At 36.0% G+C, this 14636-nt stretch overlaps 1 non-coding gene across 1 annotated transcript; it reads left to right on the top strand.

Moving 5' to 3' along the window:
• The first annotated feature begins 4892 nt into the window (after positions 1-4892).
• On the top strand, positions 4893-4998 carry LOC125412059 (U6 spliceosomal RNA). Its single transcript, XR_007235468.1, has one exon. It is a non-coding gene; the product is annotated as a U6 spliceosomal RNA (small nuclear RNA).
• Positions 4999-14636: the final 9638 nt, after the last annotated feature.

The following is a 14636-nucleotide window of genomic DNA, read 5'->3' as shown; positions in this document are numbered from 1 at the left end:
GCTTTCCTTTTTAAAAAAATAAAATGAGTATAAATAGATGAGAATAGAAATAAAAAAAGATAGATGCAGATAAAAAATAGACATATAGCTATAAATGGAGATTTATAGCTAGATAATTATAATTAAACTTATGAAACTTAAAAATTAAGGAGAGTAATCAACTGATAGATACTAGAAATTATTGCTTACTTTGGCAATATACTTTTCTGATGAACTAATTTACTCTAGTATACCTTAGAGTGTGTGTGTGTGTGTGTGTGTGTATGTATGTGTGATGTCTATATTCATTCATCTGCAAGTGTAAATATTAATGTAAGTACACATATGCAATGGTACTTTTTTGTGGGGATCAGAGTATTAAAAGCTAACATCTCTTACTTCATCACTTGATCCATGCTAACAGTGACATTCATAATTCATTATAGTATATTTTATCAAAAAACAACAACTGTAAACTGTTTTGTTCTGATCTTTGCCAAAAAAAAATACCAAAAGAGAGCTTATGATGGATTAATTACAATTTCCTGGCTAATCTGTAATAAGAAAATGAGAATTTTCATAGCAATGAAACATTTAAAAAGAGGATTTGAACAATATCTACCTGTTGACTAGCCATTCTCATTGGACTTACAGAATTTAATGGCAAACATGGAGCCATTAGTCACGTATGGCTATTTAAATTTAAAGAAAAATTTTTAAAGATACGGCTATAACTTCAGCCTCCTGTTTGTAAAAGTGACAGAGTATCCTGTAGGAGCTTGAGGGTAATGGCTTCCTAACTGGATTGCATAGACACAAGTGCTGCAGACAATTCCACAGAACAAAACAGCTGTGAAGGACAAACACGATGTCTTTTATTGTCTCTCAGTGTTTATGTCAGAAAATGAGAAACAGCCACATTTTCTGTCCTAAGAATAAATGCTATCAACTTCTTGGTGCTTAAAGCAGTTCAGACTCTTTCAAATGTAGTATTCAAATTGCACTTTGCTGAAATGACCCCTGAAATTATAGCTAAAATCGTCTGGCAGGAACTATAATTGTTTCCTGGCAATAGTGTATAAAATAATATTAAACTATTTACAATGATTAAAATTCCCTCAACAAATTTATATAGAAACCATTCTCAGAGGTGACTGCTGTGCATTTGCACTGTTGTTCTGTCTGTGTGGCTCTGCTTTTGTCCAATTTGAAATGAAAGAGCCGAGAAGCTCATTTTCTTTGAAAAGAAATTCACAAAATAAAACCTCCTTTATCTTTTACTCATTGTCGACAAAAATAAATAAATGATATAAATGATTCTTTCACTGGTTGTAAAAGTAGAAGCAGAAATTATGTGAAGTTGGGATTATTGAATTATTCATGAGTTCTGATTGAATGGAATGATTATCTCTGGACTTACAAGGTAATAAATACTGTCTAGAAAGAGTTTTAGTGAAATAATGTCAGGGAAAAATAAAGAACAGCTGACTTCTTCACAAACTTGAGCCTAATTAAGGAGAAGCTTCCTGATGAGTTCATCATAAGAAGTACATGTTTGCACGTGTGCACATGTGCGTTTGTGTGTAAATACACACATACATGTGTCTGTTAGTCCATGTACAAGTATGAAGTGTCTTAGACAATCCTCGCCATCATTGAGTCTCCCAGAAGCTTTTAAGTGATTTGTGCAATGGCAGTGCTTTGGAAAAGTGCAGTTGCCTGGAACCTGCTGCTGTTTTTCTCTCCTTTCTCTGCTGTGAATCACAGCACAGCATGAGAATGAATTTCAGAAAACTCAGATCAAGAATCACTAAATGACTGCTCTATGTAAGTGTTTGCCAGTGAACAGCCAAATAATCTTAAATTATAGATCAGTGGATTTTCCCAAGATTGATTTCAGTGAATGAATTATCCTGAGTTTATTATCACCAGAACCACAAGGACTGAAGATTTGGGTTTTGCTCCTGAAGGCAACCACAGAAAGATGTGCTTGTATGAAAGGTCTGGATGCATGGACATAAATAAACTCAACAATTGGTTTCAGAGAAAGCAAAATATGTTTTTAGGTTTATGGTTATAGAAATAGAGGAGAATCTGTCACCATTAAGGAATATTGTTATTGATTGCTGGTTGGCTTAATAAAAAATAACACTTGCCTTTTCTTTTTATAGAACACTTTTCTTTTCCCAGATGTTATATGGAGTCTGTTAGGAGTATAGAACATCAAGCAAAAAGCCCATTAGAAACTCAATAATTTGTAAACTTTACAGACCAACAATCTTTTATAGACAACTTACTCATGCTTTCACAGAACACACAGTTTTCAGACATTTCTATTAACATAACTAATCATGTAGCATAACTAAGTGATGTAGGAGGGTCTTCTTTCTATGTGTTGCTTTCATTGGTTGAATAAAGAAAACTGCCTTGACTTTTTGATAGGGAAGAATTTAGATATGTGGAGTAGATTGAACAGAAGACTGAGAGAAAGAAAGCAGAGTCAGACAGATGTCATAGCTCTCCTCTCCAAGATGGACGCTGGTTAGACTCATGCCGGTAAGTCACAGTCAAGTAGCAATACACATTAATGAAGATGGGTTTAAACTAATATGTGAGAGTTAGCCAATAAGGGGTTGGAGATAATAGCCCAGGCAGTGTTTGAATGAACACAGTTTCCGGGTAATTATTTTGGGTGTAAACTAGCTGGGCGGCCTGGAACCGGGCCGGATGAAAAGCAGCCCGCTCGCCATTTACAACAGAGTGGCACTTCAACGTGGTAACTAACTCCACATAAAACCTAAAATGGCTTAAAAAGGAATTCTAGACACAAATATAGAGTTTAACACAGCTTTTTGTTGTTTGCTAGGGCATGCTGTAGGGAGATTGCCTAGTTCAGCAATAGCAGCAGAAAAAAAAAGCCTCTCCATTTTAAAACACAACTTCCTGGGCCCTGCCACCAGTGCAATCTCTGGCTATAGTGAATTTGTGGGCCTGGATGTTTGTGTGTCTGCTTGGGGTAGTAAGGAAAGTAGCTGGGACCATGCCCATGGCTCAGCTCTTCCTGCCTGAGCAGATGGCAGAATCAGGCTTGGGCAGGCAGGAGAGCATGGAGGATTCCTGCCACCATACAGAGAGATGTTTCCAGGCTGTGCAGTGCTCTGCATGGCAAATTTGGCTGTAACTGAGATAGAAAGAGTTTCTGTGCCTCATACTCAGTCTCAGAGTTAAAGTGCTGAGTGCCTGCAGTTCCTACCTGGTGGCCCCAGAGCTAGCAAAAATGGTACGTCTACCATTTTGAAATTGGAGAAAGGTGGAGCCAACATCCAGAACAGCCCACCACTCTGCAATTCAGAGCTTTATAGTCATATGCAAAAAATACTTGTCAATTCCAGTATCCTGAAATATTCTCCCTATGTGTTCTTCTAAGTTATTTCACAGCTTCAAATTTTATATCTAAATATTTAATTCATTTGAGTTGAGTTTTGCAACTGATGAGAAGTAAAGATCTGACTTTATTGTTCTATTAGAATTCACTTTCTCTACTAGATGTGCAGGTATATTTTTTGTCATTCTATCCCATTCAACTCATCCATTTTACTTTATTTATTTAAAAATTTATTTATTATGTATACAGTGTTCTGCTTGCATGTAAGCATGGACACCAGAAAACAGTATCACATCTCGATGCAGATGATTGTGAGCCACCATGTGGTTGTTGGGAATTAAACTCAGGATTTCTAAGAGAGCAGTCAGTGCTCTTAAACACTGAGCCATCTTGCCAGTCCCTCCACTCCTCCATTTTATCTACAAAAGGTAGCATGAAAAGGCTTAAAGGCATAATAAAAAATAATAGTGAATTAGGATCAAACTAAGGCCCATCCAAAATTTACTTTGCAGCGGTAATTTAGGAAGCATTTAGTCTTGTGTGTTCCTGTATTGCAGTCACCTTATCCCTTTTGTTATCTTGAGGATTCCATAAACGCTTAGAAATTCTGGCTCCCTTTGTTTCGATCTGCCTGTAGCATGTAATACAGTAGAGTAGTAGGAGTTTAATATGTAAGATTGAAATATAATTGATAGCATTCTGTTTGGGAATTATGAGATCTGTCTTTATACTTAGGTGAGTTTTTACATTCTATTTCATCTAGGTACTTAAAAAAACAATTAATCTCTCAAATGAGATACACCAATATGTGACTACATATCATAAAATTTTATGTCACACCCCATTATACAAATCAATTGGAACTCTGTTTTTATTTAGTTTTTTGTAAATCTATTAAACAGTAGAAGATTAGAATAAGATATAAAATATACAGTCTAAATTATCATTGCCTGAGACCTGCACTTAGAATATGGAAATTAAGAAAGATATAAACTCGCAATATCTTATTTCCTCTTAACAGAAAAAAAAAGAATTAATAAGAATGACTAGTTTGAGCACAAAACCACAATACACTAAACAGAACTGAATGCCTGGTTGCATAGATGATGTACTGGATTTAAGTACTTTGGGGTCATCTTTTCAAGTGCAAATGGCTAGTTAGAGTTTAAGAAAAATCTTGGGTGGTTTATAATGTTACTATGTTTTTCCAATTGCAAACAACTTTATTTCATTTGCATTTGTTTATTTATTTATTTTCCAGCCTGGTTGCAGTTTCCCCTCCCTTCCCTCCTTCCACTTCCCATTTCCCCCCATCCAATGCTCTTTTGTTTCTGTTCAGAAAGGGGTAGGTCTCCACAGGATATCAACAAAGCGTGGCATATCAAGTTATGGTAAGACTAAACACCTCCCTTGTATTTAGGCTATGCAAGGCACTTATAGAAACAGGTTCCTAAAAGTCAGCATTAGGAACAGCTCCTGCTCTCATTGTTAGGAGTCTCACAAATAGACCTGGCTAGAAAATGGTCACATGCATGTAGAGCAGCACATATATTAAAATTGGAACGATACAGAGTAAATTAGCATGCCCCCTTCCCAATTTTTTCCTGCTCATTAAAGTTGTATTCTGTATAATTATTGGATTCTATTCAATTCAATTAAAGAAAAACATTTATTGAGTGTCTCTGTTATGAGAGCTTGAAATACAATGTTCAGTACTTAGTTCAATTACTTATGGGTCCTGAGGAAAATGAAACAACTTTAGTTGAGCTTACATTTCCAGAGGAATAAAAGTTCATTATGGTGGAAAAACATGCCAACAAGCAGCAGACATGGAGGCTGGAACTGAAACTAAGGACTCGCTTACATCTTAAGCCATAAGCAGGAGCAGAGAGGATTTTAAAAAAATTCCAAAACATCAAACTTTGAACTCTAGAAACTCAATCTCAGTGATGTACTTCCTGTGACAAATAAATGGAGTAAGGTGAGAAGAGACAGAATTACTTCTTATTTCTTCATTTTAATCCAAAGCAAGTTTCACAAATTTAGTTTGACATTAGTACTAGAAATACTAATGGGGATGCCAAACAGCTACTGTCTCATAAACTAAAGAAAGTGTAGTAAACGCTATTTGATAAATATCTCACTTTGTCACCTCTTAGTAATAATTTGAATGACTTACACTTTTTATTAGCAGAGTGCCAAACCCATCATAGGAGCTCAAGAAATATATATTATGTAAAACTACATTTTCTTGATTTCTTGAGACAGGGTTAGGTGTCCCAAGGCAAATGTTTAAACCTCCAAGAAGTATTTCCTTTCCACTGTGAAAAACTTTCTCTGGCCTACAGGGAACTTGATGGCAAGGGCTATTTTGTACTCTCTGACAAATCTCTGGTATCAAGCACACCATATGGCATATGTTATGTGATCCATAAATGTTTGTTGAATAAACTAATGCATGATAGACAGGACACCCTATATCCAGTGACCCTCTTTTCAGATCTTCCCTACAAGCACCACTCTGAAAAATAGAAAATAACTGATTTGTTTATGTTTATATGTTAAATATGCTCATTTTGTTATGATTCTTCTATTCATAAATCTTAAAATCATGTCAATTGGATGTTTCCCTAAGTTATAACTTTCATTATAATGGGATTAATAATTTTCATACTGTCAGTGAAATTTATTATGCAATTCTGAAAACTATAGGTGTAGTTTTTATTTCTTTTCAATGTACATATGGTCTCTTTATTTACATTTCATTTGAAGTCACTCATTTGCACTTTTTTTCTTATACTGATAGTGTAAGTAAGAAAAGAAGTAAAATAGTACTATTAAAACTTTTTTCTCTAGTTACAACCATATCATGAACGTCAAGTTTAATTATAGCAGGTTATTGCTTATAAACTGAGAATGTATGCAAATAAATCTTGAAAGAAGTTGAAATTCTCTCAATTGTCTCATGTTCTCAAGTGCTTCTGAGAAGCCAAGTTCTAGAAAAATAAGAAAAAAATTAAACTTTTTAATGTAAGTGGTTTTACAGTGAAATAAATTATTCAAAAAACAAAAATGGAGAAAACAGTTTGGAATAATATTGGCAACCAGGAACCTGGATTTCATTTTGTGAGCAGAATTATACACTGAAGATATTGGTCTATAGAAGCACATGATGAAAAAAAAGGTTTTGCTAAGATTTCCTGGCACAAAAATCCAGAACTATTAGAAGTAGATTTGTCACAAGCTATCCAGCCACACAGTCAGTATAATATTAAGATAAAATTTTTATTTCATTTAACTTCATCTCAAAGTAGAAGTGAATACATATCCCATTAGGAAGCATCTGCTGCTGGTTTGGAGAGAGTAATGGAATGCTTTGAACTAAGGATGAAGTGAGTTGCATGTTTTCCTATTTGTGAAGTTTTAAATTTTGTTGAAACTTTTTAAAGTGTGCATATGTATCTGCTTCTATCAAAAAAAGAACTTTAGGTTCTAAATATCTTCTCGGGGTGTTTAGGTGTGTATGTGAGTCCTTACATGAATCAATGCTCAAGTGTCTGTGAAGCTGTTACTTCTTTCTGATTCTGCCTTTGAACAAAAATCTCTTAAGAGATTAAGACACTGTTCGCAGTTAAAACTTGCTATCCATTACAAGGAACAGACCTAAACATAATAAAAGCAATATACAGCAAGCTGACAGCCAACATCAAAGTAAATAGAGAAAAACTCAAAGCAATACCATTGAAATCAAGAACAAAACAAGGTTGTCTGTTCTCTCCATATCTATTCAATATAGTTCTTGAGGTTCTAGCTAGAGCAAAGACAACAAAAGGAGATCAAGGGGATACAAATTAGAAAAGAAGTCAAACTCTCACTATTTACTGATGATTTGATAGTATCTGGCATAACTCACCTAAAAGATTCTACTAGAGAACGCTTAAAACTCATAAATACCTTCAGCAATGTGTCAGGATACAAGATTAACACCGAAAAAAAAATCAGTAGCCCTCTCTTACACAAATGCTAAATGAGCTGAGAAAGAAATCAGAGAAGCATCACCCTTCACAGTAGCCACAAATAACATAAAATATCTTAGTGGTAACTCTAACCAAACAAGTGGGTGACCTGTATGACAAGAACTTTAAAACTATGAAGAAAGAAATTGAAGAAGACACCAGAAAATGAAAAGATCCCCCATGCTCTTGGGTAGGTAGAATAAACATAGTAAAAAAGGGGAAATTTACAAAAAACAATCTATGGATTCAATGCAATGCCTAGCAAAATTCTTCACAGACCTTAAAGAAACAATACTCAACTTCGTATGGAAAAACAAACAAACAAACAAACAAAAACAAGACAAAATAGCCAGAACAATCCTGTACAACAAAGGTACTTCTGGAGGTATTACAATCCCTGACTTCAGACTCTACTATAGAGCTACAGTAATGAAAACAGTCTGATATTGGCATAAAAACAGACAGGAGGACCAATGGAATCGAATTGAAGACTTGGATAACAATCCATACACTATGAACACCTGATTTTTTTTTTACAAAGAGACTAAAAATATAAAATGAAAAAAATAAAGCCACCTCACTGAACCTCATAGAAGAGAAAGTGGGAAGTAAACTTGAACTCATTGGCATGGGAGACTACTACCTAAATATAACCCCAGTAGCACATTCACTGAGAGCAACAATTAACAAATGGGACCTCCTGAAACTGAGGAGCTTCTGTAAAGCAAAGGGCATGATCAACAAAGCAAAGTGGCAGCCTACAGATTTGAAAAATATCTTTACCAACCCCATATCAGGCAGAGGATTGAGCTCCAAAATATACAAAGAGCTCAAGAAAGTTGACATCAAAAGAACAAATAAGCCAGTGACACTTTGTGCATTGGGTAGACATAAAAGTACAAGCAACTTTTGAGGCAAGGTACTGACTTGGAGATTCTGAGTGTGAGAAGAGGTATTGAATGCTTAACTCAAATTCTGATTCATAATAGATGGGCTTATAGGGGGAGTAAGATTCATGATGACCATTTTTTTTCCATTGGGCCATTTTGAATTTTGCACTGAAAGCCTCATATCCTGGGGACACCTTCATTGGTCTTCCTAAACCTTTCCAAACTTACTTAAATGGAATAAATATGGGTCTGCTACACCATTCACTTCACCTTACCTATTTTGGGGGCTTTGTGGACTTCATTCATACATCATTATCACTGTTGGTAGGTGATGACCTACCTAAAGTATTCATTGATGGTTGAATGCCCTTCCCATGACAGAAGCAAAAGACATTTTTTTTCTGTCATGTGTCCTTTTAGCTTTTAAGTTTCCTGGGTATCAAACTTAAAAACTTCATAACTCTGCTGTGGGACAATGGTCTGTACTGTCAATTATATTTTAATAAAATGTTGATTGGCCCTGTAGCCAGGCAGGAAGTATAGGTGGGGCAACCAGGCAGGAAGTAGAGGTGGGGCAATGAGAACAGGAGAATTCTGGGAAGGTGAAAGCTCAGTCTGCAGTAATCATCCAGACACAGAACAAGCAAGATGTGACTGCCTTGCCCAAAAAGGTACCAAGCCACATGGCTAACACAGAGAAGAATTGTGGGCTAATATAGGTTATAAGAGTTAATAAGAAGCCTGAGCTAATAGGCTGATCAGTTTCTGATTAATGTAGACCTCTGTGTGTTTCTTTGGGACAGAAAATTCCAACAACATAACTCTACTCTAAACCTTTGAACTAAGATTGATATCTAGTTCAGGTTACTGTGATACTTAACAGCATTGTCTTTGCCATTTGGAAAGAAGTATGAGGAATTATTAGCTAGAAATTTTTATTTTTCACTAGAGTGACATTTTTATAAAATTTATAGTTTAAAATCTCTATTATTATAAACATCTTCAGATTTGTTGATAGTACTGAAATAGATAGACTATGGTTCCTTCTCAGAAAATCAACAGAAGCTGCTGCATCAGAATCACAGCTATTAGCAGAAGGCATTAGATTTTTTTTTTAGTCTTTCTCTTATCCAACAGGCTTTGATGCATTGATTTATGTTTTAGTAATGACAGACTCCACTGGCATGAGTGTTTCCATTACTCAGAAATTATAAACTCATCACTCAGTCGTGGGGTAAAGAGTGGAGGGAGCATTCATTGCCTCACTTGTCATTGCATAATTCTGATTACATAGAGGACATTAGTGCATTAACAAATGGGACTATAAGTACCTTTCAGATACACAATGTGATATGAATATTTCTAATGAAAGTAAATTTAATATTGTTGAGTTAATTTTAGGAATCATTTTTAAGTAATGATCATTTTTCGAGCACTAAGATAAACAATGAGGAAAGGAAGCAATTGAATGTGAGGTACAACACCAAAAGGACTCCCATGTTTAAAAAAATGCCTGAGCTGTGAAATTGTTCCTAGTGAGTGTATGATTACAGAATTTTTCTCTGTTTAGTTCTACAGCTCTTTCCTCGGTGTCCCATTGTTCAGAACATCTTCAAAGGACTCAAGATTTCCAGAAGCAACTAGCAACCTTAGCAGACAGGCATTTCATTTTCAAGTAATTGCTTGGGCTGTTTTTCTAAGCACACAAGTTTACTCAAAAAAAAAAAACCCTCCCTACTCATAGCGCCAACTTCTGCAACTACTGCTTTATTCAACTGAATCTGAGTGGCTTGCTTTTTGCTGTGCTATTTTCTCCCTGTACTGTTTCTCTTTCCCATTCCATCTGACTGCTTGGTTTGCAGAAGATGCTTTCTTGCAGACATGTCCTTTCCCCTGACAAATAATAACTCCCATTCCTTCAGCAGGAATCCATTAGTACATTATCATGGGTTCTACTGAGTCATCTCACATATTTTTCATCTTTCATGTGAGACACTCTAGGTATATGTCATGGAGAGAAACTAGCAGTCACAAACTATGACACTTCTGGTCATTTTTCTTTTATTATTAATTTCAACTACATAACAACTCAAGTTTATCAAGGTGGTTTTTTAGTGTGATTCCGTTGTTGAGAATATAGCTGCCTATTAAGATGAAAACCTTACTTGATTTTCACAAAACATGGATTGCCAAAAATCTACTATTTTGATCTTTCTCTAAGGTCTATCTGATTTGGTGACATTCCTAGGTCAAAAACAGATATAGCCCAACATGGTACTCTCCTCAATTCCCTATATCTAGCCTCAGTCTGAGAGTCCCAACCTAGTCGGGAACCCCTAACTATGTCACATTAGGCCTCTAGGTTTCTACCAGGTCCTGACCTGCCTGCTCTATAACCCACAAGTTCCTCCCATGCACATCCATCATCTGCACACAGGTCTACCCACAGATCAAGATGCATAGCCTGCACATCAGAGAAGTACCTTCTGTCTACCTGATTTCTTTCCACCATCTCTAGCTTCTAAGACCAAACTGCCTGTACATACTCTCTTCTTCCCTAAGATATTCTGTCCAAACCAGACACAAAACTAACAAAAGAAGTCAACAAACTCAGACCTTATAACAAATTTACAAATAATGTGAACGATCAAGCCAGCATATTCTCTCTTAAACCTCCCTGCCCTGTAGAAGAGATTGTCAGTACGAATATTCTAGATCAACCCCAGGACACATAATTAAAAGAACAATCATAAGCTCCATCAAAGAATTCAAAGAGTTAAAGAGTACACAAATAAGCAGTACAATGAAATTAAAGAGAAAGAAATTAAAGAGAATAAATACTGAGAGATGCCAATGAAAACACAAACATAAGGTTGGTAAAAGCAATAAGAGCAATCCAAAACTTGAGAACAGAATACAATAAATAAGAGAAAGATTGAAAAAGACATATGCTGAAATGAAGATGGAATTGAAAACCAAAAAAACCCAACCAGAAAACTCAAAGGAAATCCTTACAAGTAAAATAAATCAAGAAAAAGAAAGACTATCAGGGCTCAAAAGTAAAGTAGAGAATCTGGAGAGGGGCATGCAGTAAAAAAAATTAAATCAGGAAAATAATACATAAGGAATGTGGAACACCATAAAAAGATCAAACCTTGTTCAAACCTTCAACATATAGGCATAGGCATAGATGAGTGGGAAAAATTCCAAGTCAATGGCATAGATAAGATCATCAACAAGATCACAGAAGAAAATTTCCTCAAACTGAGAAAAATACACCCATACAGTTATAAGAAGTACACAGGACACCAAATAGACAAGACTAAAAAAGGAAAAAAAAAATCCCCATCGCATTTTGTAGTTAAAGTACTATGTATATAGAGCAAAGAAAGTGTACTGAAAGCTGGAAGAGAAAAATCACAAGTGATGTATCAAGGAAAATCTGTCAGAATAACAGCTGTTTTCTACATGGAACCTTTGGAAGCCAAAAGAACCTTGGACCAATGATAAAAGATCATGATGGTCGACCTAGACTTATCTTCCATTTCTTTACGGCAGATTTTCACCTCCTGTTTAAGTTCCTCTATTATTTTCATAAAGCTCCGCTTAGAGTCGATTTCTTCTATTTCTTCTGGAGTAGGGTGTTCAATTCTTGTAGTTTCTTGATCCCTGGATTCTGGTGATGTCATGTTGCCTCATGACAAAAATAAGCTATCTGTTTCAACTTAAGAAGAAAAAAACTTTCCAAAATATAAACAGACTAAAGTAATTTATATTCAACCAACCAAGCTAAAGAAAATACAGGAAGCAATATTTCATGCTGAAGAGAGGAATAAACATAACCAAGAGCCAAGAGACATATTAAAACACAGAGTACTACTAGGAATACAAATAGAGAACATCAAAACTACAGTGAGTGATTCATTCTGATATATAGCGAATGCCAGGTTGTCACAGTGCAAGGGGAATGACTTGAGCTTGCAATTAGGCTGAATCAGGAGACTCGAGTTCAAGTACAGACTACACAGAATTATATCATCTCAAAAACAAAGCAAACAGGAGGAGTTCTATCCAGAGAGGTGAGTGGGTGCTAGCCGGGGCGGTCTGTCCCGGAAGAGAGCACAGCCCCACCCCCCCCAGCTTCTGCAGCAGGGTTCTTGGTGTTCCACGGGACGCTTCCCTGCCCCCACTGTCTTCCTTTGGTCTCCTGTGTCCTTGGAGTACCAGCTGTCCCTGCTTCAGCGCTGAGGAGTTCAATCCAAAGAGGAGGAGATGGGCAGGAGCCAATGCAAAAATTCTTCCAACAACCTGAAAGGCAACATGACATCACCAGAATCCAGGGATCAAGAAACTACAAGAATTGAACACCCTACTCCAGAAGAAATAGAAGAAATCGACTCTAAACGGAGCTTTATGAAAATAATAGAGGAACTTAAACAGGAGGTGAAAATCTGCCGTAAAGAAATGGAAGATAAGTATAACAAAAACATTGAAGAAATGAGTAAAGAAAGGGATGAGAAGTATAACAAAAAGTTTGAAGAAATGAGTAAATCCGTAAAAGAAATTCAGGGAAAACAAGAAAAAACAATCAAACAGGTAATGGAAACAGTTCAAGATTTAAAAACTGAAATGGAAGCAATGAAGAAAACACAAACCGAGGGCCGGCTGGCTATAGAAAACCTAGGTAAATGAACAGAGACTTCAGAAACAAGCATAACCAACAGAATACAAGAGATAGAAGAACGAATCTCAGACTCTGAAGACACCATAGAGAAAATAAACACTCTGACCAAAGAAAACAGCAAATCAAACAAATTCTGATCACAAAACATTCAAGAAATGTGGGACACAATAAAAAAAAACCAAATCTAAGAATAATAGGGGTAGAAGAAGGAGAAGAATTGCAGATCAAAGGCCCAGGAAATATATTCAACAAAATTATAGAAGAAAACTTCCCCAACCAAAAGAACGATATCCCTATGAAGGTTCAAGAAGCATACAAAATGCCGAATAGACTGGATCAAAAAAAAAAAAAACCAACCCCTTGCCATATATTAATCAAAACACAAAACATTCAGATTAAAGAAAGAATATTAAGAACTGCAAAGGAAAAAGGTCAAGTAACTTATAAAGGTAAACCTATCAGACTTACACGGGACTTCTCTATGGAAACCATGAAAGCCAGAAGGTCATGGATAGAGGTACTGCAGAAACTAAGAGACCATGGATGCAAGCCCAGACTACTATACCCAGTCAGACTATCGTTCACTATCAACGGAGAAAACAAAATATTCCAGGATATAAACAAATTTAAACAATATGTAGCCACAAATCCAGCCTTACAGAAAGTATTAGAAGGAAAATCACAACCCAAGGAATCCATCATTGCCAATACTGCCTACAATAACTCAGACAACTAGCAACCCTTCACAAGCACATCTCAAAGAAGGGAAACACACAAACTCTACTACTCCCCCCCAAAAAAGGAAAATATCCAGAGACAACAACCACTGGTCATTAGTATCACTTAATATCAATGGACTCAACTCACCGATAAAAAGGCACAGACTTAGAGATCGGATACGAAAACAGGATCCAACATTCTGCTGTTTACAAGAAACTCACCTCAACCACAAAGACAGACACCTACTCAGAGTAAAGGGTTGGGAAAAGGTTTTCCAAGCAAATGGACCTAAGAAACAAGCGGGTGTAGCCATTCTAATATCTAACAAAATAGACTTGAAACTAAAATCAATCAGAAAAGATGGAGATGGACATTTCATACTCATAACAGGAACAATTCATCAGGAGGAAGTCACAATCCTGAATATCTATGCCCCTAATATAAAGGCACGCACTTACCTAAAAGAAACACTTCTAGAACTCAAGGCAGTCATCAAACCACACACACTAATAGTAGGAGATTTCAACACACCTCTCTCACCAATGGACAAGTCAATCAGACAGAAACCCAACAGAGAAATAAGAGAATTATTGGAGGTATTGAATCAAGTGGACTTAACAGACATCTATAGAACATTCCACCCATATATGAAAGAATATACCTTCTTCTCTGCAGCTCATGGAACCTTCTCGAAAATTAACCACATACTAGGTAACAAAGCAAACTTCCACAGATACAAAAAAATATTAGTAACCACCTGTGTCTTGTCAAATCACCATGGATTCAAGTTAGAATTCAATAACAATGCTACCCCCCAGGAAGCAAACAAATTCATGGAGGCTGAACAGTCAGCTACTAAATCACCCCTGGGTCAAGGAAGAAATAAAGAAAGAAATTAAAGTCTTCCTTGAATTTAATGAAAATAAAGACACAACATACTCAAACCTATGGAACACTATGAA

Source organism: Myodes glareolus, chromosome 4 (genome assembly GCF_982192425.1).
Source record: "Myodes glareolus chromosome 4, mMyoGla1.1, whole genome shotgun sequence".
Taxonomy (NCBI): Eukaryota; Metazoa; Chordata; class Mammalia; order Rodentia; family Cricetidae; genus Myodes; species Myodes glareolus.
The sequence above is the reverse complement of the archived record's forward strand: the minus strand, read 5'-3'. Positions and strand labels throughout refer to the sequence as shown.